At 45.7% G+C, this 23800-nt stretch overlaps 1 protein-coding gene across 8 annotated transcripts in view; it reads right to left on the bottom strand.

Moving 5' to 3' along the window:
- Positions 1–23800, bottom strand: part of Hivep3 (HIVEP zinc finger 3) — a 466671-nt gene that overhangs the window by 280209 nt on the left and 162662 nt on the right. For 4 of the 8 annotated variants that reach the window (XM_087214964.1, XM_087214970.1, XM_087214963.1 and 1 more), the window contains 2 exons: positions 10657–10886; positions 9710–10245 (listed from right to left, as the gene is read on the bottom strand). The exons of 1 other annotated variant lie outside the window; for it this stretch is intronic. The gene's annotated coding sequence lies outside the window, so the exon portion shown is untranslated. 3 more of the 8 variants (XM_087214967.1, XM_087214968.1, XM_087214969.1) reach the window with 3 other exon arrangements.

Here is a 23800-nt window from a genome sequence, read left to right as displayed (position 1 = left end):
AAACCACCAGCAAATCTCTGATAGCTCTCCTCTCAGAGCAACCCCAATCCAACAGGTTTCCCATGCCAATGCCAAAGCCCTACTCATGACACTGCCCTCTTGCATGGACCATTGCAGTAGTACAATGTGGTCTACTATTTTCCACTCCTGCCCTTCTAAAACCCATCCACACATAGCTGGCCATGTACCTACTTCAGACCTGCCAGAGACTCCCAATACCAACTCCTTACCAACATCTGCAAGCACCTGCCTATAGGATCTGGCCTTTGCCTGTCTTTTTAGCTTCATCGCCCTCCAGCTCCCAATGCCAGTGCTTCCCTTCCTATGGTCTTCATCTTGCCCCTCGTGCACAAGCTTATTCCTGTCTCAGAGATCCTGCACCTGCTCTTCCTCCTGCATAGAATACTCTCCCTCACATGTCCCCATGGCTGCCTCCTTCTCACTTAGGTTTTCCTCAAAGAAGCCTTCCCTGACTGCTCCAGCAAAAGCAGCCCCCAGCTACTCTGTCACACTCTGCTCTTTCATCTTCTTCACAGCACCTGTCACCACCTGGCATTGCCCTGTTCCTGGTTTACATCTGTCTTCAACTGTACAATGCAAACCTGTGGGAAGCTGCACCAGCTTTCCTAACCTCAGTCTCTAGCCCTGGAACAGCACCTGGCACCTAGTAGGTGCTCAGTGAGTGCTCCCACCTCTGGGGATTCTGGCCATCTGTCTCTCCGAGTGCCATCTGCCTAGCTCTCAGGCATGTATTCCTCTTGGTCCTGCCCAAAGGCATCCAGGACAGACACCTGAAGATACCTTGCTGCAAAAAGACACCATGCAAGCTTCTCCTGGAGTGCATGCAAGGGGTGAAGGGCTGGGGGTCTGTGAACTCCACTCTCTCTCCCATATATATACAGAGTTCACCAAAAAAGTATATGCACTTCAAGAAAAGAAAAGCTTGTATAAATATTTTAATACTAAATTTATTGAGACATCATGAGTTTAATGTAAGTTACCTTCAGCCTCTACAGTTACAAGAGGTGGCCAAAGTGTGGTCACTGGCTTCCAGAACTTTGTTAGTACAGCCAACTACTGCTTGTGTAACCTTGGTCATTGAAATTGCTGCACGTGTACTTTTAATTTCTTCTCTAAGGGCTAGCAGTGGAGTGGGTTTTCTGCGATATACGACATCCTCTAGGATCCCCCATACGAGGGTTGGAAAAACATCATCCTATATTTCTTTTCTTGGAGTGTATATACATTTTTGGGAGTAGACTCTGTATATATTTTAAAAATTAAACTTGTATAGATTCACATAGAATTCTCACGTACCCTTCACCCAGTTTCCCCCAATGCCGACGTCTTGCAAAACTACCTTATACCACAATATCATGGCAAGTCATGGATACAGGGAAAAGACAGAGCATTTCCATCACACAAGGATCCCTCCTATTGCCCTTCTCATCCACACCCATCTGCCTCCAGCCTCCCACACATCCTAGGCGGTTTTCACTTTCCACAACGCTGTTCTACTCCTTGCTTTCTTACCACAGCATTGCGTTGGGATGCCTGGCTGCCTTGTACCTGCTTGTGGTCACCTCCTGGTCTGGCCTCTCCTTCCCTCACGAGCCACACTGGTCTTTGCCTTTAAATGGCACCTTGAGATTTTAGGACATTCTTCCTAATTCATGACAGATATTTTATATTTCTTTACCATCCTTCTAAGGAGACAGCAACTCCCTGAGCAAAAGGCATGGGTTGGGAACCCTGCCTCCCACTCCCATGAGCCTCAGTTTTCCCCAAATGGGATCAGTAATACCAACATCACCAACCTATGGAGATTCAATGATACAATGAAATGAAGGACTCTACTCAGCCTGTAATGGCATATAGTGTGCATTTGATGAGTGGCACCTGGAAAGGGTACCCATGCATAATACTCACCTACAGATCTCAGCCAGTTCACAAAACAAAACCAGCAACCGAACAAACATTAATTCTGTTGTGATTAAGCCAGAAGTTGCATCTGACCTTAGAGTAGTTTTTTCATAGTAGCTGACTAGTAGACTGAGTATCTTCTTTCAAAAAGGGCATCAAGGACTTTAGAAGGACCCAGGAATGGATCCTCAGAAATCCAAAGATAACGATATTCATCAAACCACTTGCTCTGTGACCTTGTTAAGTTTCTCTACTTCTCTGAACCTCCATTTCTTGTTCTCTCACATGGTTGGTAGGCTCAACCATAATTTCCTCACTTTGTGGTTCAGGGTTCAAGAGAAGGCAAGGTGGAACCCTATGAAGGTCTCTGACCTCCATCCAAATCAGCCTCTCTTCCAACTAATGGTCCTACATGTCAAAAGTACAAATGACTTCCTTTGGAAGAGGTGCTGCTGGTTTAAGAACTCCCGAGACCATTGTCCTGTGTGCTGAGATCCCATGTGATGTCCTTCCTCTAGCCGGAGACGGAAAGAGACCCCTGCAGACCTTGATCAGCATCCTAAACAGCTGATGGCCATCCTGGATGCAAATGGCCCTGCCCAGACTTTGACAGCCTTCACGTCTCCTTCTCCTATTCCACACTCAGGAGGGTTTAGGGCAGCGGTGGTGAACCTATGACACGTGTGTTATTTGTTTTTCTTTCAAGACAAAAGATATTATTATATGAGTTGTCTTTTCTAAACTAAAGCCTCAGTATTCGGGTTTAATGGCAGTGTTGGCACTTTGCGATAAATAAGTAGGTTCTATGTTGCAGTTTGGGCACTCAGTTTCTAAAAGGTTCACCTTCACTGGTTGAGGGCTTTGCTCTCTGCAACAGTAGCCCCTGGTCACATGACTTGACTGTTTAACTTAATTTAAATCAATCACAATGCTAAATTCAGTTCCTCTGTCGCATTAGCCACATTTTCAGCAGTGCAGCTACAGGGCCTTCCCATCACTGCACAAAGTTGTACCAGAAAGTGTTGTCTGAAACCACCTCTCTCTAGCTGTGTGAATCAGCTACCACATGGCCTACCTCTTTTCACTTGCTTTTAAAGGGCCTGGACATTCAGGTCCACCCAGAACCTCAGACTCTTATGTTGCTTTCAAACAGGGCCTTTCCAGCTGTAACTAGTTAAGATGAGAGCATCCTGGAGTTGTGTGGACCCCAAATCCAATACAGCTTGTGTCCTTATAAGACGTACACAGGGAGAAGGCTGTGTGGCCACAGAGGCAGAGACAGAGTGATGTGTCTACGAGCTAAGGGACAGTAAGGATCACTGGCAACCACCAGAAGCCAGTAAGAGACATGCAAAGGTCCTTCTCTAGGGCCTTCTGAGGGAGCATGGCCCTACCAACACCTTGAGTTCAAACTTCTGGCTTTTAGAACTGTGGTAGAATGTGTTTATTGTTTAAATTATCCAGTTTGTGATAATTTGTTACACAATAGTTCCAGGAAATCAATAAAGAGCCCCATCCGGGAACCCTCACATTCTCATCTGACACTCTTCCTCAAAGACACCCAACCTTTAGGTTCCTGGGATATTAACTTCTAGACAGATCTCTTCTGCGGCTGGACTGATGGGGGCGGGGGCGACATATGACATCGGAGGGGTCTAAGCATGCTGGGCTGGCAGGGCTGCCCCAAAAGGAGCTCTCGAGGAGAGCCTGAAAATTCCACAGCTTTCTCTTCTTTCAATGCAAAGACTGTACCAGAGGGCTCCAGGCAGCAGCAGGCCCAGGGTCATCCAGCTGGTGTTAAACAGTGGAGCTTGAGAGCTTACTTTGTTAACTTGCTAAATCAAAAGGCTATTAAAGTCTCTGTTGGGCAATAAAATGCAGGAAGGAGCTGAATCACCCACCTATTAGCAGTGGTGTTGGCATAGTTAATGGATGTGGCCTGGCAGGGCCCATGCCAGACAACAACAAAGCCGCCCTATTTTGCTACCTTCAAACCTACCACTTCCTCTGCCCGCGCTGGTGCCTGCACAATGCACCTGTCCACATACACCTGTCCACAGATGAAGCCTGCATCACAGTCTGGTTGTGGTGCCTTGTTTCTAAAACCACATCCAAAGTTTTCCTCCTTAAATACATTCCCAACTAGCTCCTCCCAAATCCTAGTGCCACCCAAATAGAAACAAGGAAACCAAATGTCCAGAAATGTAGGGTTTATTGAATCAGTTCTTTAGGACAACAGCTAACACTGGGTTTTCACAGTGCATTATAACAGATGCAAAGCACCCAGGTCATAAGGCCAGCTTTGTACCAGCACTGACCCAGGGCTACACAGACTCCTGTCCCCTTTCAGTGCCCCACTTTCTTGCTGTTTCTCAGCACTTTCTCCTGCTGGTTTTGCTGTTGTTATGGTTGTTTTGTTTTTGTGGTACAAGGGATCAAACCCAGAGCCTTGCACACGCTAGGCAAGAGCTCTACCACTGAGATACAGCCCCCGTCCTCTCCTGCTGTTTCATAAAGGGTAAAGGGGGAAAGCCTCTGTGCTCTGTGTCCTGAAACAGGTAAGTGACTGACCTAAAGCTACTGGTTTCCTTAGTGTTTCTGGTAAGTTATCTAATACCCTGAGCCTCAATTTCTCTACATATTAGTGATGGCTCCAATGGGGGCTTCCTTCTAGGACCTAGTTAAGTCAGAATCTAAAGTGCTTGAGAGTTTGGTACATCACAAATACTCCATCAATGTTAGGTATTATTGATTATGATGAACAATGTGCCTAGTACTGAGTAAGCACTTAACAAATAATAAGTAGTTATTATTTCTAAAGTAACATCCAACAAAACCAGGCTCCAAGTGCTCTGAAAACTCATCCTTAAAAGCTTGTTATAACAGATGCAACTTTCCATCCTTCCAAGTCATATTCCTCAGTAAATTCCTGAGTCTGAATCCTCCACTTAGTTAAAAGCTTCAGAGGATCCACAAAGTCATGCTGAGCTCAACACAGTCATTCATTTCCCTCTGTCCCCTTCCTGGCCCCACCTAAAGGCTGCTTGATTTATCCCTGCGGTAGGACTGTGCTCAGACTAGGAGCTGTGCTCCATTAGGCTCCATTACTCTGCCCTCATTTGGAGGCAGCCTCTGGGGCTTCATCCATGTCCATCAGGAAGCTTCAGAGGGAAGCGCTCCATGTGTCCTGGTAAAAATATGATTCTAGCCTCCCAAATCCCAGACTCACTGAGAATCCTGGAGAAGAAACCCAGTGTGAGTCCATTCTCCTTTCCCAGAGAAAAGAGAGCAGGAAGAAAGAAACGCCGAGGCATTCTTTCCTTTCTCATTCTGACATGCTGAGGTCACTCTCCATTTGCTTCTGAGGCCTGCCAACCAGGTGGCAATTTTAGCTCCACTCTTCTTGCCAGAGTGCCAGGATGGCACCAAGAACAGCAGGGTCTTCATCTGCGATTAGCTCTGTGGCTAAGATCAGTCTACCTGGCACTGACCTGGGCTGACCGTAATAGGGCTGCAGAGTAGGGAAGGGTTTTTGTTTCACATTAAGGTTTTTTTTACACTCAAAAACAAGTCACCCTGGAAACTGTTGCTATGAGGACAGGAATGCAGGATGCAGGCCTCCATACTCCCTCACAAAGCACCTCTACCTCCTCCCCAAGCAAAGATCTGATGAAACACTGAGACTGGGCACCTACAGCACACAGCAAGTCCCCAAATTTCATGGCATATGTGCTTTTCCAGATGACTGCATGGATACACTCCATAACACATTGTTAAAGTGATAATTAGCGATAGACTTGTTATGAATATTCCAAATAAAATTTCTCTCCACAACAGTTGATGGAGACAAAGGGCACTGCATGAAATGTAAGAAGTAATAGAGCAATTTTCATATGTGTGTAAAGAAAAGGCACTGGGAAAGTAACATAAATCAGAAGTTGATTTTCACAATTAAATACCTCAGGGTCCTTTATGAGTGGAAAGTGCATGGTCGTGTATATTTCCTCCCAGTGCTAGGAAACATAATGCCCATGAACTCCAATAGGGGAAGAGAAGCCCTATTCTGCAAGTCACTTTTCAGCTGACCTGTAGAAAAGCAGCTAAGAATGCTAAAGATGGGTGGGTATGGCGGGGGTGCGGGCGGAGATAACAAAAGAAAAAGCAAGGAATAACCAAGAGTAACTATAACCAAGGTGACTCACCCTCTGAGAGTCAAAGCAAAGGCTTCTATTCATGTTTAGCACCTCTGCCTCCAAATGAAATTTCCAAAGGCCCCTTTCTGCCCCCACAACCTCTTACACACAGTCTGAGTTTTAAATTCACAGTGACTTTGCTGGAAGGAGAGTGGTGTCCATGACACGCTTCCCTCCTCCTCAGTGTCTTATTCCCCAGGTAGACGAAGACTCCCTGTGTCCAACTGGAAGACACTAAACAGGGAGGGGACCTCTGTGGCCCACAGGAACAAAACAAGGAGCCCTGGCCCCAGCATGCCACCCCTACTGCATATGGAGAATGAGCTCCGCCAAGGGGCAGGGGAAAGGAGCCCTTCTGGGCTTAAAGGGAACCATACTGCCAACGGCACAAGAACAAAGCAATTAACCGTGTCCCCATGTCTCCTCTGTTCACTTAGGGAATTCTGGGCTTATTCAGGTGAAATATTCTATTTGAAGGATGGTCTGGGCTCTTCTGGTCTGGGCTCTTCTAGTCTAGAAGGGAAACGAGGTGGCGGCACATATCATGCACACAGTCCTCTGCAGGCAGAAGCTCCTCTGTGTCCCCTGGTGTTGCTAGATGTCATCTGATGCCACTTCCTACCTGGACTGCTCACATGGTCACAGAGCTTGAAAACCAATGGTAGGGACAGCCCTAAAGCCAACTAAGCACATTCTTTTTGTTTCCTAAGAGACAAACCTGAGGACCGGAAAGGTTGAATAATGTGTCTGACAAAAGACTTGAAAACAGAATTGGTTTAAAAGCCAGGACCCCCAAATGTCAACCTTGTCTACCTACTACAATAACACTGCCCCTCTCCTTTCCTTATTCAGACTAACCACAGAATCACCTTGGAAGGAGTCAAATTAAGCATCAGAATCAAAATTTAGAGAGAAGACAAACTGACGTCTAGTATACAGTAAGCTTAGCACTATGGCCCAAACACACCGGCCTGACCTGAACTCCAAGGGAAGCCAGCTGCGGGCACAGGTTACCAGGAACAGCCCGGAGCTGGAGGAGGTTGGCTGCTGGAAACCTCCAGGCCTTGACTTCTGCTGCGAGGCCTGTGCATTGCTTCTTCCCTCTGCAGTGCCCTTTCCCTGAGTATCTGCAGGGCCCATCTTCTCGCCTCCTTTAAGGCCTCCTCAGTGAAGCCCTCCCTGACCACTCATGTTAAAACTGTCTCCTGATGTGCCTCATCTCCTGGACCCCACTTGTGTTTTTCCATAACGCTTATCACATTCTGATGGACTTTATAATTTACTTTTTGATTATGGTTATTGTTTGCCACCTTCCATTCTTAATCCCCATGAAGTCAGGGAATTTTTTTCACTCTTGTATCACCTGGGCATAGAATAATATCTGAGATGTAATATCTGCTCAATAAATACTAGTTGGATAAATGAAAGATTGCTCTTTCTTTCACGCTCTCCCTCAGGAGCACTCTCTCTCTCTCTCTCTCTCTCTCTCTCTCTCTCGCTCTCTCCATCCTTTTCTCTTCTCCATCTGTACCTCAGGCCTGCCATTAAAATTACTGAAGATAGTTTAGCTAAATTTAGGACATTTGGTAACAGTTTTGCCAAAGCCCTCTAGTCAAAACTCATATTTTATAAACACGCATGGTTTAATATGCACAAAAACTCTAGAAGGATACACAAGACACTGAGACTCCTGGATGTCTCCAAGTAATAGAGGCTGGGGTTCATGGACTTTTCAGTCTCTGTTTTTGTGTTTTTGAATTTTGAACTACATGAATATAATTCACTATCAGATATATTTATTCACAATAAAATTGGAGATGAAAAACTCACATGTTCCTTAGCTCTTGTCCTCAACACCATCTTAATACAAATTTTTCAGGGCAAAGGTCACTAGAATGCTATTTGCCCTGGGTTAGGATGGTGAGATGGGCTGATAATTCTCCTTTTCTCTACTTCCCACATTTTCTGGAATGTGATTGTTTCTTCTATAATGAAATATCTGAGAAAGTTTCTATCAGGCAGAAGGATATGAATTAATGCAAATTTTCTTACATACATAAAACATTGAGTCTTTGTTTCAACTCATGAATCTCTTTACCTTTAATTTTGTTTACTCTAATTTGGATTTTACACTGAACAGATTTCAGAAGCCATGGTATAAGATGGTACCAGTTTGCTAGAGGTGCAAAGGAAGGACACGGTCAATGCCTTTGGGCAGGTTGTGTTTAGCAAGGATGACCACAAGCGAGCAAGTCTCACCACCAAAGGATCCACACAAAGGTGTTAGCTGAGATGAATGGGCTAGTAGACTGCAGGAACCTCATATTTTCCCTGTGGGATTTTAGATGGTTCCAGTTTTCTTCCCTGAGATATATTACTGATCTTATACGTTTCCTCTTTATCATGGAGTAAATGTGTGCTGTCTATCACGGGCCTTCCTTCCCTAGGCTGTGCTATTCCTGAGAGAAGAATTCCTGTTTAATCCATCTCTGTCTTCTCAGCCTCTAGCCTGGCATCTGGAAGCAATGGCTCTTCCATAAATGGGTCATGAATGAATAATCATTTCTCAGCATCCAATGAGGAACTGTGAAGTTTATCCAAAAACCAAACCCAAACTGACACCACCACTCGCTCATTCACTACCTGTTCCTCAGCCATCTCTCAGGGCTATTCTCCGTTCAGGGCAAGGTGAAAGAAGTCAGGGCTGCCCAAGTGTAGCTATGGGAAGGAATCTGGGAAAGGGCATGTGTGGCCTTCCTAGAGCTCTTATTTTTAAGGGAGTCTGAGCAGTTATTGCTGGCTCCAGATTCGGAGAGCTTTGCAACCTTTACTACTCATCCTTCGATCCCTTTCTAAGGATTTACCTTACGGAAATAATTATAGGAAGATTAAACTAAATCCATGATCATTAATGACAATATAGAAAAGGAGGTAACAGCCTAAACATTAAACTATGTGAGATGAGATAAATGAGGGCATATATACAATTGAGTACTCTTAAAATTTCAGTATAGCTGAGCTTGTTGCTATAGAAATATATTCATAAGACATTAAATGACAAGATGTGTTATCAAAGAATATAAATGGTATTGTGATATTATAGTCACATTAAATATATAAATATATGTAGTATATGTGTATGATATTGTATAACTATATGAATCAATAGTTGTCTTGTCTTTGGGATAAAATTTGGGAATATTTTTTGTCTTCTATTGTCTATATTTCTCATGTTTTCGTAATAAGCTTGTGCTGTTTTGCAATAATGAAAATAGCTACAGTTATATTTAATAGAAAAAAGAAAACCACAATTCTCCTGCATTACGACAGGCACAAAGGGCAAGAATAAGGATTGTGAGAGTAGAACAGGGCAGAAGCTGAGATAAGGACAGTCTCTTTCGGAGTCATTTTCCTCCCTAGATGGAGCCATGCTCCAATTGCCTCCAAACTGAAGAAGATGGCAGATCCACCAAGCCACATTTTCTCTCCCTATCTAAAGTACCAGGAGAGAAGTCACCACTGGGCAAGTCTCACCTGAGTTGGGCAGGGGATGAGATAAAGGCACTAAAGAGATGACCATGAAAAATACTGACCAGGCCAGGTAGCATCTGCTAGAAGTGGACCCCTGGTCACCAATGAAACAGGTATGATGTGAACTTGACAACTTCTGAGAAACAGGAATGCCTAGAGGTGCGTTTAGCCTAACTTGACCCAGTTCCAGGTACAAGAGTCTAATCCAGAACTCCAAAGGAGGAAAAAGTGAAGGTTTCTTCACAGGGAAAGTGGACCAGAACTCCCACAGCTGAAACAGGAAGTGACGCTCAAAGGTGGATACAAGATGGTCCAGATCCCAGGAGCAGTGGCAGCCAGGTGTGATAGGAGCCAATGGAAAGGAGGTCTCTTCTCAATGTCTGTTGGCACAACTGGTCATAATTCAGTAGACAGTTCCCTCAGGGTTACTCTGACAGCTTTGGGACTGGACTCATGTGGCTTCTCTGCCTTCTCAGGCCCTTATTCCAGCTTCTGCAGTTGCAAATTGAGGAAGCAGCCACCACGTTTTCTTCCATTCAGTGGGTTCTGCATGGGCGTCCTGGGCACTGATGTAGATGACTTTTGGAATTGCTGGTATCTGAAAAAGGGAGAGTACTTATCACAACTGGACTCTGGTGCCCTGTTTACATCATGTCAATCACAGGTAGCAATGAGACAAGGAACGTGAGTGGGGAATGGGAGGGCTATGACAGGCAGGGGGAGGAGGAAGAGCACACACAGTTTGACAAGGCTGGGATGGTAGATGGTGGGAGGAAGGAGCAGCAGCATCATAGATGAAAGAATATAGAAGGAGGGGCAGAAGGTATGTACAGAGAGGCAAGATCAGCCTGGGCTGGACACTCAGATTCCTCGCCATGCCTTCGTCACCTCCTGCTTTGCCCATCTGTCTCCCAGCTTCTACCCTCTGGCCCAGAAGGGGCCCTTCCAGCCCTGCCTCCCATATTCTACCTCCTACTGGCTGTAAAACCCACCAGAGAAATAAACTTACTTCCACCCTTGTTGGGCCCATGTTCCTCCTGCTCCAGTTCTCCTCAGCTCCTGGTGTTGTGTGAGCGGCCCCTCCAGGAATCGCTGTCCCCGGCCTCTGGTGGTCTTGGATCTGTGCTTTCAGAACCTCCTTTCTTCCCATGCTTCAGGAAGGTGTCAAGACCTTTCGTTCCTCGACTGGGTAAGATGCAGCAGGAGTGGGAAACGCAGGGCCAAATCCGAGTCACCAGACTGAGAGGGATAGGAAGGGGAAACACGGGGCAGTCCTGGGTGATCTGGACCTCCTGGTTACCTCATTCTAGTTATGAGTGGACAGCTAGATGAGGGAAGCCAAACTGGACCAGAAATTCAAAATCAGTGTACAGCAGGGTCCTCAGGCTACTTTTTGTAAGGAACCCAAGACCTTTATCACACTGATCTTCACAACACAAGTGCAAGCAGAGTTACCTATCCAGACCAATTTCATACTTTAAAAAGTCACAAAAACTAACTATAATCAAGAAACTTCTTACTGTGGTTTAAACAGAAGTGTTCCCCAAAGGCTCCTGTGTTAAAAGCTTGATCCCCAATGTTCAGAGGTGGAGCCTAGAGAATTGATTGGATCATGAGGGCTCTAACCTCATTAATCAATTAGCTCATTGATGAGTTCCCAGCTGAATGGGGTATTAGGAAGTAGGGCCCAGTGGGAGGAAGTAGGTCACTCAGGGTATGCCTTTGAAGGACCTACTTTGCCCCAAGACCCCTTTGTCAATATCAGTTTCTGTCTCTCTATCTGTCTCTCTCTGTCTGTCTCTCTGTCTCTCTCTCTCTCTGTCCCCCCTTCCCCTACCCTTTCCCAGCTGCCATTAGGTGAGCAGCTTTCCTCGGCCACGCCCTTTCACAGTGAAAGCTCTGCCTTATCACAGCCCAGAAACAAAGGAACCAGATGACCATGAACTGAACCCTCTTAAACCATGAGCCAAAATAAAACCATCCTCTCCTAAGTTGTTTTGTTCAGGTATTTTGTCCCAGCAACAAAAAGCTAACACACTATACGACCTCAGTCAATCTCCATGGAAGCAAATCCTGCAGCACTTTGCGTGAAACTTCTGGGATGAGCCTGCCCCTTTTAAGACTCTGCACTCCTCCAATTAAGTGCCTGCTCTACTGGAACATGTATCCATTTGTGTGGGACATGACACCAAGCCCACTGTGAGACAGGAACTTTCCCCCTGCATTGCAGCCACAGGACAGTGTACCCAGCTAGGTTAGATAAACATCATACAAATGCAATCATATGCTGTAGCCATGACAAGAACTGAAATGTAAGAATCTATCTCTTGTAGCTCCAAATTTTGAGGCACACACTCTACATGAGTGACCCTCAGACTTTAGCATGCATCAGAATCATCTACAAGCCTTGCTAAAACACAGACATTTGGTTACACTCCTAGGATTCCTGACTCAGAAGCTCTGGGGTGAAAGCTGACAATCTATGTTTCTGATACGTTTGCAGGTGTTGCTGCTGCTGTGGTCTGGAAACTTTGAGACCCACTGGTTTTCATCAAGCACCTGTCTTACATTAAAGGATCTACCAATGACTCACTTTCACCAGGCACTTTTCTGCCCCAGAGCAGAGGCAGAAAAGCTGTGACACAATGAAAACTGTTGTTCGATTCATTTAAGATTAAGAACCTTAGCAATTATCTAATCTGCCTATTTCACTTAAAACAGTATTAATTAAACAAAGTTTATGGAAGATAAGAAACTTTATCAAGGAAACAATGAGTTGATAGCAGAACATAAACTAGAAACCCCAGCACTGTTCTCAAAATCAGAAATATGGAAGTAAAAAGAATTAAGATGTGCTAACTACATGTACCAACTCCCCATGATAAATGTAATCATTACATACTACAAACATGAACTAATAGAAATTCCTTAAAAATCATAGACATGGAGTCTTAGAAAAAACCCCCGACTTTTGCCATTACTGGAGTCAAAGGTAAAGAGTTTCTGTGATCAGTGAATTTGGGCTTCTCCTTCTTGTCTGCTGTGCTAAAACCCTTACTGCACGCCATGTTCATTTCTCAGTAAGGCTGGAATAGAAGCAGTTCTTGGTTTTCTCCAAGCTCAGCTGTGAGTCTCCTCGATGGTAAGCCTAGACCTCTGTATGGTTTCCTCGGGATTTCCACAATACATGCAGAGGGTCCCCAGATGCTCCTCCCACCAGGCACAGCTCTGCAGTGATGACAGCACACAGACTCAAGACAGAATCTTGTCTCCTAATGTTGCGTGATGAGCTTCACCTTGACCTTAGCCCTTGCTGGTCCCTCTTCCTGGAAGCCTTCTTCCCCTAGTTTTCTCATGTCTGCCACTGGGCTGTAGCTTCTATGCATCCCCCTCCAGGTCCCCCCTGACCATGTGGTTCCTTCAGTCACATTCCTCCCATCTACCAGCCTTCTCCTCTTTCTGTATGGCCCTTTGCTCTACTTGAGACATTCTGTTCATTGTTGACTTGCTTAATAACACCAAACACTAGGTGAAAGGCTTTTTCTTTCTCATTCATCATTATAACCCCAGAGCCTGGTGCACAGAAGGCTCTATACACATACCTGCTGAGTAATGAATGAATGGACAGAAGAATTAAAGAAGCTAAGTATCTTTTTCCAGTGTGGTTCCTGAAGTTAGAATTTTTTCCCATTTCTCCCATTTTCAATAGTAGGAGAGGGACTCTGAGCTTTAGCAGAATGTGAAAGGAGGGAAACGCACCCTTAGGCTGGTGTTCTCAATGACAGGGAGTTCTGGGATAGGGGTTGTGTTGAGTCACTTCTCATTTCTGGTGCTGTTTCATGTAGAAAGGGTGTTCATGAGGCAGGCTTATCTAGATAAACAAGGTTTGGGAGGCAACAGGTATAGGGAATGATGAGATGCTTAGGGTCAAAAGATTTGGGTTGAAATCTTAGACTAGTCATTTAAATCACTCAGAGCCTCAGTTTCCTTATATGTAATGTGGATGTTTGGGGATACCCAAGGCCTAGGGTATTTGTGTGAATCAAAAAATTTAATATATGTGATAACCTCACAAACAGTAAAACACTATCACTGATTACTGAATGGTTATTTATCACAAGACCATGCAGGCTCTGAAGGGCTCCAAATAGGTGACATTTTTCAGGGCACACAACATCTTCAGTTCTACTCTGCCACCTCTCTTAGTCCTACTGGTACCCCAGGCTAATAGTAGCAGCCCTGGGGTGCTAGAGACCTGGGGATGGCCATAGGTAGTACTACTAGCAGGAAGTCAGGAGAGGGTCACTGTGGGGAGCCACAGAGGAGCACAGGACACCACTGTGGAAACTGAACCACAGAAAGTGTTAGAATACAAGCAGGGAGCCCTCCCTCCACTTTTGGCTGAAGTTCTCCAGAGAGTTGAGTCCCAGAGACAGGAGCTTGAGAGAAGCCAGGTGCCCTCTGATCATTGGGTCTGTAAGGATGGTGTCTACACTCCCCCCTAGGCACTGTCTATACTCTCCTTTTCCTGGGGCTCCAGTGCCAGCCTTAGTGGGCTGCATTGCCAATTCCCACTGACCCAATTTTAATGCCCCAGGCAATGGGGCTCTTGGCCATAACATGCCCCCATGTTACAGATCTCCTCCCTTTAACTCGCTCCCTGCCACTCTTCCTTAAGAGCTAACCTTAATGACAAGTTTCACGCAAAGAGTAACCTATCCTACCAAGAGATGAATTCAGTCCAGCAAGTGGCTACTACCCCCAAACAGCTGAGCCAGTTGTATGTTGAACTGGGATATGAAGTTCATAGGGAACAGTGTAGCAGCCAGTTCCTGCCATGGGGGAGGAGCCCACAATCTGGCTGGGGCCAGAGAATTCATCACCACCAACAGGAACTGCAGTGTGCCAGAGTTCACTGCCAGACAAGACACATGAGGAAAGCACATGGGGAGCAGAGTGAGGAGCTGGATTGGGCCATCTTTGGTGGGTGAGTTCTCTTTTGGCTCTACAGTGCTGCATTTATTGGGACATCTGGATCATGGATGTGTTGTCTGGTTTCAGACAATTTTGCGATGATATAACAGGTGCATATAACAGGTGCTGGGGACTGCTTGAATCAGAAAGTTTTCAGGAAGCTATCACACATTAAGGGCCTAAATAATGAAAGGATTTCATCATTCAGAAAGGTGAGGAAGGGACCTGCAGGGTGTGGAGAGTGAGTGAGGAAAAGGATGAGTGAAGGGTGTCCCTGGGGGAGGGGACCAGTCATATCTTTACCAGTGGAGTTTGAGGCACCTGTGAATTGGTCAAGGTGAATCCTCTGGAAGCTGCCTGGAGTCTCCACCTGCCACCTTCCAGAGCCAGCTCTGGGCAGATGATGCCAACTGTGGAGACACCTGCCTACAGATGATAGTAAACATGTGCATGTGATCGTGCCAAAGGACAGGACTGGAGGAGGCCACATGTCAAGGGCTGCTGGCTTTCAGGAATGAGAGAGAAAGGGGCCAGAGAGGCAGAGGGAGAACCCAAAAATGATGGAGCCTATTCAGCCCATCCATCCACACATGTACTGTGCCCAGGGCCACCTATGGTCTTCTGAGGATGGAGACACACCTGCCTTTGTCTCTCTCTCACCATTTCTCTCTCTCTCTCTCTCCCTCTCTCTCCTCCACTGCCAGACAAATCTTGGCAGATGGGGCCAGGATCCACCCACGGGGCACCCAGCAGGTGCACAGGAGTAGTGTCCACTAAGGACTCCAGCGCCAGGCACAGATCTGAGGGGCCTGGCTTTCTAGTTTTGGGGTGGGCAGGTTTGGCCATGAGCATCCCACAGAAGCAAGAAAGTCCCGTTCCTGCCTCTGCTCAGGTTCACCCTGCCCTGTCCCATGTGTTCCTCTGCTCATCTGCTGCTCTGAGCTCCTATCCACCTCTGTCACTTTGTCTGGAGTGCCTCTCCCAGTGGCCCCTTGACTGTACTTCCACCGCGCTGTCAAAACCTGACTTGGGTTTGATTATGGGAGAGGTATTGGTAACTGTCTTGGTGTTGGCCACACAACAGGCAATCACAACACTGTGATGACTCAGAAGAGCTAGCCTTATCCAAAGGAGGTACCTGCCCATGTGGAGAATGCTATCAGTGAGGATGATGTACAGGGGAAAGCAGGTATTGGCATTCACATGTGAAATCAGGTAATCTTTATGTGTCAGCAGAAAACTCAAATTTAAGACACTATATTGACAGGCAGGTAAAGTAAAGCCAGAACGGCTCAGATGGCACCAGTATGCAGGCCCTGGACTTTACCATTTCTTTCTGTATCACCAAGGCCTGGCACATGGCAGACATGCAATAAAAATTTGTTGTTCAATGAATGAATGAATGAATGGGAAGAAAAGGAGCAGATGGGTGGGAGAGGGGAAGCGGGACAGATGCCCAAATGTCAAGACGCCAAATGGAGGGCTGGGCAAGCTCAAGGTGACCCCAAACCAAGCTATCAGTGTGAACATTGCTATGGTCCTGCTTGTTGGCTAAGGGCAGGACGAAAGATTGCAGTCCCGTGAACTCGCCACCTTCTCCAAAGGCATTTTAACCAGAAGTGCTTGCTGCAGCCAAAACAGACGCCAACAACAAGCTGGTGTGCTTTCATACACACTGCTCGAGGTGTATGAAAGCCAGTACTCAGCATGTCATGGATTCCACACTCCCTCCAAGGTCCACCTTCTTCCTCATGTTACAGACTTGGAGGAGGAGGAGGAGGAACAGAGGGACAACTGAGCTATGTGGGGGGTGTGGGGGGTGGAGAAAAAAACGAGTCACCTAGCCAGCATGGTCCCCATCTCTAGCCAGAAATTTCTTCCCTGTTGCCTTGTTGACTTCTCTGAAGCTTTGGGGGGGCCTGGGTGATCTGGTGTGGGCCCACCCCTCAGCCTCCCAAAACACTACTGGGAGGGAGTGTTGTATGAGCGGCCCGTGCGGAATGCCTGGGGTTGCAAAAGCAGAGTTATTTCAGGTTCAACTGAGTTATAATTTATTTTTCCTAACTGATCATTATTGCTGCTGGCTCTATAAATAACCACCTAGGGAGTCTGCTTTTCTGCTCCCAAATCCTCCAAAAGCCTGGCCAGGTTCTCTGTGGTTTCTGGCCTGCCAAGCACACAGCACATTTCTTCTCTGTGCATCCCTTCAGGGAATCCTTCTGCAGCGCATGCCAAAAAATCTGCTGAGTTCTGCCCAACTCAGTCCTCCCTTCCTGATCCCATGCCTCTGCTCCCAACAGGACACCCATCCCTCCCCCTCCCTCCACCAGAGGAGTCGCTCCCTGGACACAGGTGGTTCCCATACCAAGGTCCTGGCTTCTCTCTGTTTACTGGGTTTCCATCAACTGCAGCCCTCCAGGCTCAGAAGACTCGAGTTATTTGTACTACAAAATTCCAGCTGCAGCACCATTTAAGGTCAAGCCTGGGAAGAAAAGAGGGTTAGCATGATGGTATGGCTAATAAAACCAAGGCTCCATAAGGCCCCAGGAAGGATGGCTGTGTTTACATAAATTCAATGTAAATGATTTAAAGAAGAATATATTTTAGTAGCCTCAGTTTAATCAAGCACAAAAACTTTCTCTTTCTTTCTTTCTTTCTTTCTTTCTTTCTTTCTTTCTTTCTTTCTTTCTTTCTAAATCAATTGATCAAAATCACTCCTTGATGTTGTTCTGGGTATTTAGGTCCTTTCTAAATGACATGGAGTTTTCTGTTTAAGCAGAGGTCCTAGGAGGGAACTGATATTCAGAAAGGCCTACTGTACACCAAACATTGTTTTGTTGTGGCTTCACAGCTCACTGTCCATGAGGTAGGCATCTTCATGCCCATTTTGCAGATGACAGGCCTGAGAAAAGGCAGTTGCTCAAAGTCACACAGAAAGAAAGAGGCAAGAGTGAGATTCAAACCCAAATCTTCCCATTGCTATTCCCTCCCACCTCTCTAGCTAGGACAGCAATGGCGAGCCTTTCACAGCTTTCAATGATGCAAACAGCCCGCTGTGGCATGCCTGCCATAGGTTTGCCACCAGTGAGCGAGGAGATCAGACCTTAAGGCTAGGCTTTTAGTTTAGGTTTCAGATTAATTTTGCAGCCAGAAATCAAGGACCGTGTGCTGGGTATTTAACCATAGTTCAGGAACAGTCATATCTGAACTTTCTGAAGTTAACCTCTCTAACCAGTTAATGATGAAATTTTAATTACTCTTCTACCACTTATGAGGACAATGATCATAAGAGTGCCAATGACTAGGTTGCTTTAACAGACTATAAGCAAGAGCTTATATTTTTTTACATAATTTTTAAAACAGTAATCACTAATATTAACAAAATAATGAGAAGCTTAAATTTTGAGTGTGTGTGTGTGTGTGTGTGTGTGTGTCTGTGTGTGTGTGTTAATAGGAACTAAACTCAGGGCCCTTGCAATGAGCTATATCCCCAGGACTTTTTAAATGTTTTTTTTGTTGTTGTTGTTTTAATTTTGAGACAAGTTCTTGCTAAGGTTCTCAGGTTGAGCTTAAACTTGTGATTCTCCTGCCTCAGCCACTCAAGGTAATGGGATTATAGGTGCGCACCACCACACCCAGCTGTTAAGGTATAACAACTGTACATTTGTTTATTCATAAATTATATCTATAATCTATCATTACAGTTTAAGTCTAGAAGGTCCCACAGAGTCCCATGTGTTGGAAGTTTGGTTGCCAAACGGTACTGGAAGGTGGAGGAACTTTTAGGAAGTGGGTGTAGTGGAAAGAAGTTAGGTCACTGAGTATTTGATCTCAAAGGGGATTGTGGGACACTAATTTCTTCCTGGCATCCACGAGGTGAGTAGGTCTGCCCTACTGTGCTCCCCACCATGACATGCTACCTCATCTTAGGCCCAAAACCAACTGACCATGGATTGAAACCTCTGGAACCCTGAGCCAAAATAAACTTTCCCTCCTTATAACTTGGTTCCCTCAGGTATTTTGCCACACTGACAGAAAAATTACTAACACACCTGTTATCCACCCACATGATATGTGTGTGTACCTATGTATCTATCCATCTAGTTATTTATCACATTTTATTCCTGCTCCATAATGGGATATCTCACCTCCTATGGCCTCCTACACACACATACCACTTTGGAAATCACTACTCCAAGCAAAATGTTTGTCTTTCTTCATTTATTCATTTTTCCCATCTCCAGTAGCACCTATTTTGTGCTGGGTATTGTGCTAGGTCCTGGGGATACTGAGTGAATAAGATGAACAAGCACCAGGTTTTCTATGGAGCTTTCAATCCAGTGGGCAAAACAATGTCAAATTTAATGTTTAATGACAATGGCCACAAAGAAAATAAAGCGAGGCGATGTGGTAGAAAGTGATGGAGAGTGCCTGGAAGGGTGAGAAAGTAGTCACTGGAGCAGGAGTGCAGTGAAGCCTTTGGGAGCTGCATGAGGAGGAGGCGGTCATGCAAAGGTCTTGTGGGAGAAGGAATGTCTGAGCAGAGGGCATGTCAGGTGCAAAGGTCCTGAGGCTGGAGAGAAATCCAGTGTAGCTGGACTATAGTAGAAGACATTAGAGAGGTTAAGAGGGTAGGGTTCAGGCTGGGGACTCTCTGCTGGAGGTAAGCCTTGCCTACCCTGCCACAGCCGGGTAACTGCGATTGATGCCACCTACTACCCATGCTTATTCAAGGAGTTCGAAAAACAACTAAAAGAGTAAATATGTGAAACATCAACATCAGCTAGAACACCCAGAATGCAGTTGGCATCAATAATGGCAGCCCTTGGGGTCTATTTACTTGTTTACCATTGATCTCACTCATGGGCCAGAAGCTCATGCAAGCCAGGCCTGACCAGTTTTCTATTCTGCTGAAACAGAGGAGCTGGGACCAGGCCTGGTCTATAGGAAGAGCTCGATGAGTATTTGCTGAATGAATGGGTTGAAAAATGGCAGTGACTATAGAAAATCAGAGTTTGGGTAAATATAAAAGATAGATCTTTTAAACCAATCTTGAAAAAAGCGTATCATGTATATTTGAGGTGTCCTCCATATTTTAAATAAAAGTGCGATTGTTTTCTGCATCTGCTTAGTACATATTTTCCACTTCTCATGTCTCCCATGAGAGGCTGTGGCATGGAGAGATGAAGGCCTGGGCTCTGGAGAGAGACCACCTGGGTCCTGTTCTGCCTCCACCATCAGCCACCAGTGGCATCTGGCTGCGGTTACTCACATCCCATGGCGCAATCATTCTAGGTGTAAAATTCTCAAACTAATTGGCCTGTCCTATAGCAGTACCATGAAGGTGAAATGAGTTCACTAATACAAAATGCCCAAACAGTGCTTAGGTCGAAATCCCACTGGCTTAATCCCTGTTGGTAGAAGCTCGACTACTCCTCCTGTTTCATTATAAACACTACATTATACACTACATTATAAAACATTATACATTACACTGTATTATAAAACACTACATTATAAATACCATATACCCTTATGGCTTCCCACACAAACACAATTCTTCCTTTAAAATAAAGCACTAAAGATCTTCCTTATAAAGCACTAAAGCTGGGTGTGGTGGCACACACCTGTAATCCCAGCTGCTCAAGAGGCAATTTAGCGAGCCCCTGTCTCAAAATGAAAAAATAAAAAGAGCTGGGGATGTAGCTTAGTACTCCCTGAATTCAATCCCTAGTAAAACAAACAATAAAAAAGCACTAGCAATACCGCTGCCCACCTGAAAAGAACAGAGACTTCTAAGGATTTTAACACGCACTGCAAACAGTCCTCCAAAATCAGATGTGAGTCCATTTCCCCTATCTGTGCTGGAGAATAAACCTTTTAGACAATCTGTGCCAATCTGTAGGGAAAAAAGCACCATCTTACTGTTTCAATTTGCCTTTCTTTTATTACCAAGGATGTCAAATTGTTTTTCATTTGTCTTACTTCTCTTATGAACTGCCTGTCCACGGTTTATAAAGAAGTCCATTTGCATAATCAGAGGCACAGAATCAGTGGCCTTGAAGTGAACTCCTCCCCTCCGGAAAGGGTCAGGCAGGGTGGGTGGCCACACATCAGGAAACCGGGCATCTCTTTACCTTCTGGAAAGGTGAAATAGAAGAGCTCTGCAGTCCTTCCTCCACTGGGGTCATTGAACCCTGGCTCAGACCAGCAAAGGTAGTAAGCAAACTTCATAGACAAGAAGCCTGGCAGACAGATCTGAGGACCATTCTTTCCCCTATCAGCAGCCCCATGTTTCCCCAAGGTGAATTTCATCCTAGACCTGTCTCAGGGGCTTCTGCATAAGGATGTGAGAGTTATATCAGAAAGAAAAGTGGGGTTTCCATGGCTGTGCTTCTGGTGGACAGAACATATCACCGTGGGGAATTCCTAAAATCTCCCTCTACACAAGACAGAAAGTCTTTGAGGGCCACAGACAAAAACCTATTTCCACAAACACCTTCACAGTCAAAGTCAGTGCAGAACAAAGACTTCCAAGGAGTGGTCAGTGGCCTGTTCATCTCAAGCCATATTTCCATTCCTTCTTCCTTACTTTGCATTTGGCTTTGGTACAATAGTTTGGCATATAACACCCTCCTTACCTTGACTGCCATTGACACACGATTTTGTTCTGAACTGGTCAGAGCCCCACAGGATTTGCAGACTGCTGCTGTGTGTGTGGTAAGAGATACCTGGGTTCAGATTTCCTCACTGTCTGCTCTTCCGAAAATGATCCTGCAACAGAAAGCAGTGTCTATCCTCCTCCTTCAGCAAGAATCTTGCTGTGTTTTCAAAGGACTTTCTAGATTTCATGGATTTCCCCCATAAAATGTCCCTGCTTTCAGCTGAGCCAGTATATTCCTGCTGGGTTCAGCCTCCATAGGCATAAGGCCAGGTAGAAACAGAACGTGCACATCTCTCAAATTCTTCCTCCAAGGAAGGAGGCTCATGTGGAGTGAGATGCTGGCTGACTTTTTTGTGAGCACACCTTAGGCACACAAACCTAAAAGCAGCAGAGCAGTAAAACTGGAAGCCAACATAAAGCAAAAAGAACATCTTCCAGCAGGCACATGGGATCAGATTCCAGCAGAGCTGGGACTAGGTTCCTGGCAACAGGAGCAAACCCATCACTAAGAGCAAGGAGAGGCCCTGCTGCTAGGCCCTAGCACACGGGGATATGAGTGGGGTTGGGGAGAGCTGTGTGCTGTGCAGGCCAATCACAGGCAGACTGGCTAAGGACTCCAGAGGAAACCCATAGGCCATCCTCAGGATGGAGACTACAGTATAGCAGTATCTACAAAGCCCACTCTGTAACTTGACTGACAGTTCACTTCAACCTCTGCAAAGATTTAGGGAGACCTGTGAGCATATTGCACTGGGTCTAGCATTGGCACTGATAAAAAAAGAAGCCTAAAACCTCACTGCTGCATTGTAAGAGCATATGATGAAACCCAGGAGATGATACTCATGTCACGCAGTGAGGCAGGAATCAAAAGAGATTCCAGCAGTGAGTGCCACCAGGGGCCCAGGAGCATAATTGGCCTGTTTAGGAGAAGGCCAGGTAGGCTTTATAGGGAAATAGATTGAGCTTAACCTTGAAGGGTGAGGGGAATTTAGGTGGTGTCAAGACCTGAGCTGGCATGTGGGGGCCATGACAGCAGGCCTAGAAGGGCTAGAGGCCCACCTGTGCTGCCTGAATTGATGCTCACCAGGAGAGATTGTGTGAGGAGCACTGGACAGGGAGGAAGGAGGCCAGATTTCAGAGAGGTCTGAATCGCACACACAGAAGTCTGGGCTTGATCCAGTAAGCAGTAGGGAGCAGTTGGAGACTCATGAACAGCAGATTAACATAACTGCAGGAAAACCTTAAAGACCAGCTTTCAGTGGAGATGCAGAGTAGAAGGGAGTGCTGAGAACACCAAGAAGCTTCACAAGAGCCCCGCTGGCAGCCAAAGAAACAGATCTGGAGGATACCCCAGAGCAAACGGACCTGTGCCTTGGAGACCCACTCCGTGTGGGGGTACGGCTGACTAGGGGAATGCAATTCTGAGTTTAGAAACTCGGTGGCTGCGAGGTAGAAGTGGCATTGTCAGACTCAATGACACATATGGGTGCAGTGGAGAAACGTGATGAGTTCAAAGTCAGATGGTTAGAGCAGTTTTCTAAGAACTTCAAAAGGCCAAAACATCCAGAAAATGAGGCATCATCTGGAAACAGAAGCACACAGGTGATGTTTTCTAGTTTTGGTTCAAAGAGGAATTAACATCTCAGTTGAAGTTTTATCCAACATCAATGAAAGACACAACTCTCTGTCCAAACAAATAACCAATTAGTGTGGATGCACTTTCCCTCCTGCACTGCTTGCTCCCCAATGCTCTCAATGCTCCCCAACAGTATATCCCATCACAGGTTCAGAACAGCCATGGAGATAGGATAGAAATACTCAGAAATCCACAATTCTAATCCTTTCTTTCCAAAATACTGCAGGACTTAATTATTTTCACACTTAAGCACATGATTCAATACATATGTTCCACGTGTAAGAACTAAGTCATTTCTTTCTTTTTCCTTCTCCTCTCCCCTTGTTTGCCCTCCTCTCTACCAGCTCCTCTTCCTCCAGTGCCCAAACCACTGCCAACTTCCTGGCATACACACTTTTTGATCCCATTTCTGCTTGCTCTCAACATTCTCCCTTCCCTCCAAGCTTGTTTCTGCTTTCTTTAGAAAAGCTGTGAGTCCAGGAGATCAACTACAGGTTGATCGGGGCAAAGAATTACAGATTCCAACAAAGACAGGCAGCTTGTTGTAGAAAGAGTGTTGAAGGGCAAGCCAGGAGATTTTGGTTTTAGGAGTCAGGGAAGAGAATCAGATAAAGATCCTTGGAGACAAGGGAGCTCACCATTGTCCAGCTTGGCTGACGTAGAGACATGTTTTCTCAATCCATAAATACAGATGGAGATAAGCAGGTTCCCTTTTAGAGCAGTAACCCCAATTACAGTCCTTACAGCTGCAGTTACTCTGAAGGACAGTGGGAAGGAAGGAAGGAAGGAAGGAAGGAAGGAGGAAGGAAGAGGGAGGAAGGGAGGGAGGGGGGAAAAAAGAAGAAAGAAAGTGCTAGCTTAAGGTAGAATAGACAGGAG

The sequence above is a fragment of the Heterocephalus glaber genome, unplaced genomic scaffold, assembly GCF_053883595.1.
Source record: "Heterocephalus glaber isolate CG9 unplaced genomic scaffold, H.glaber_assembly_v1.0 deba00001452, whole genome shotgun sequence".
Lineage (NCBI taxonomy): Eukaryota > Metazoa > Chordata > Mammalia > Rodentia > Bathyergidae > Heterocephalus > Heterocephalus glaber.
This window is presented reverse-complemented; position numbering and strand designations above follow the sequence as displayed.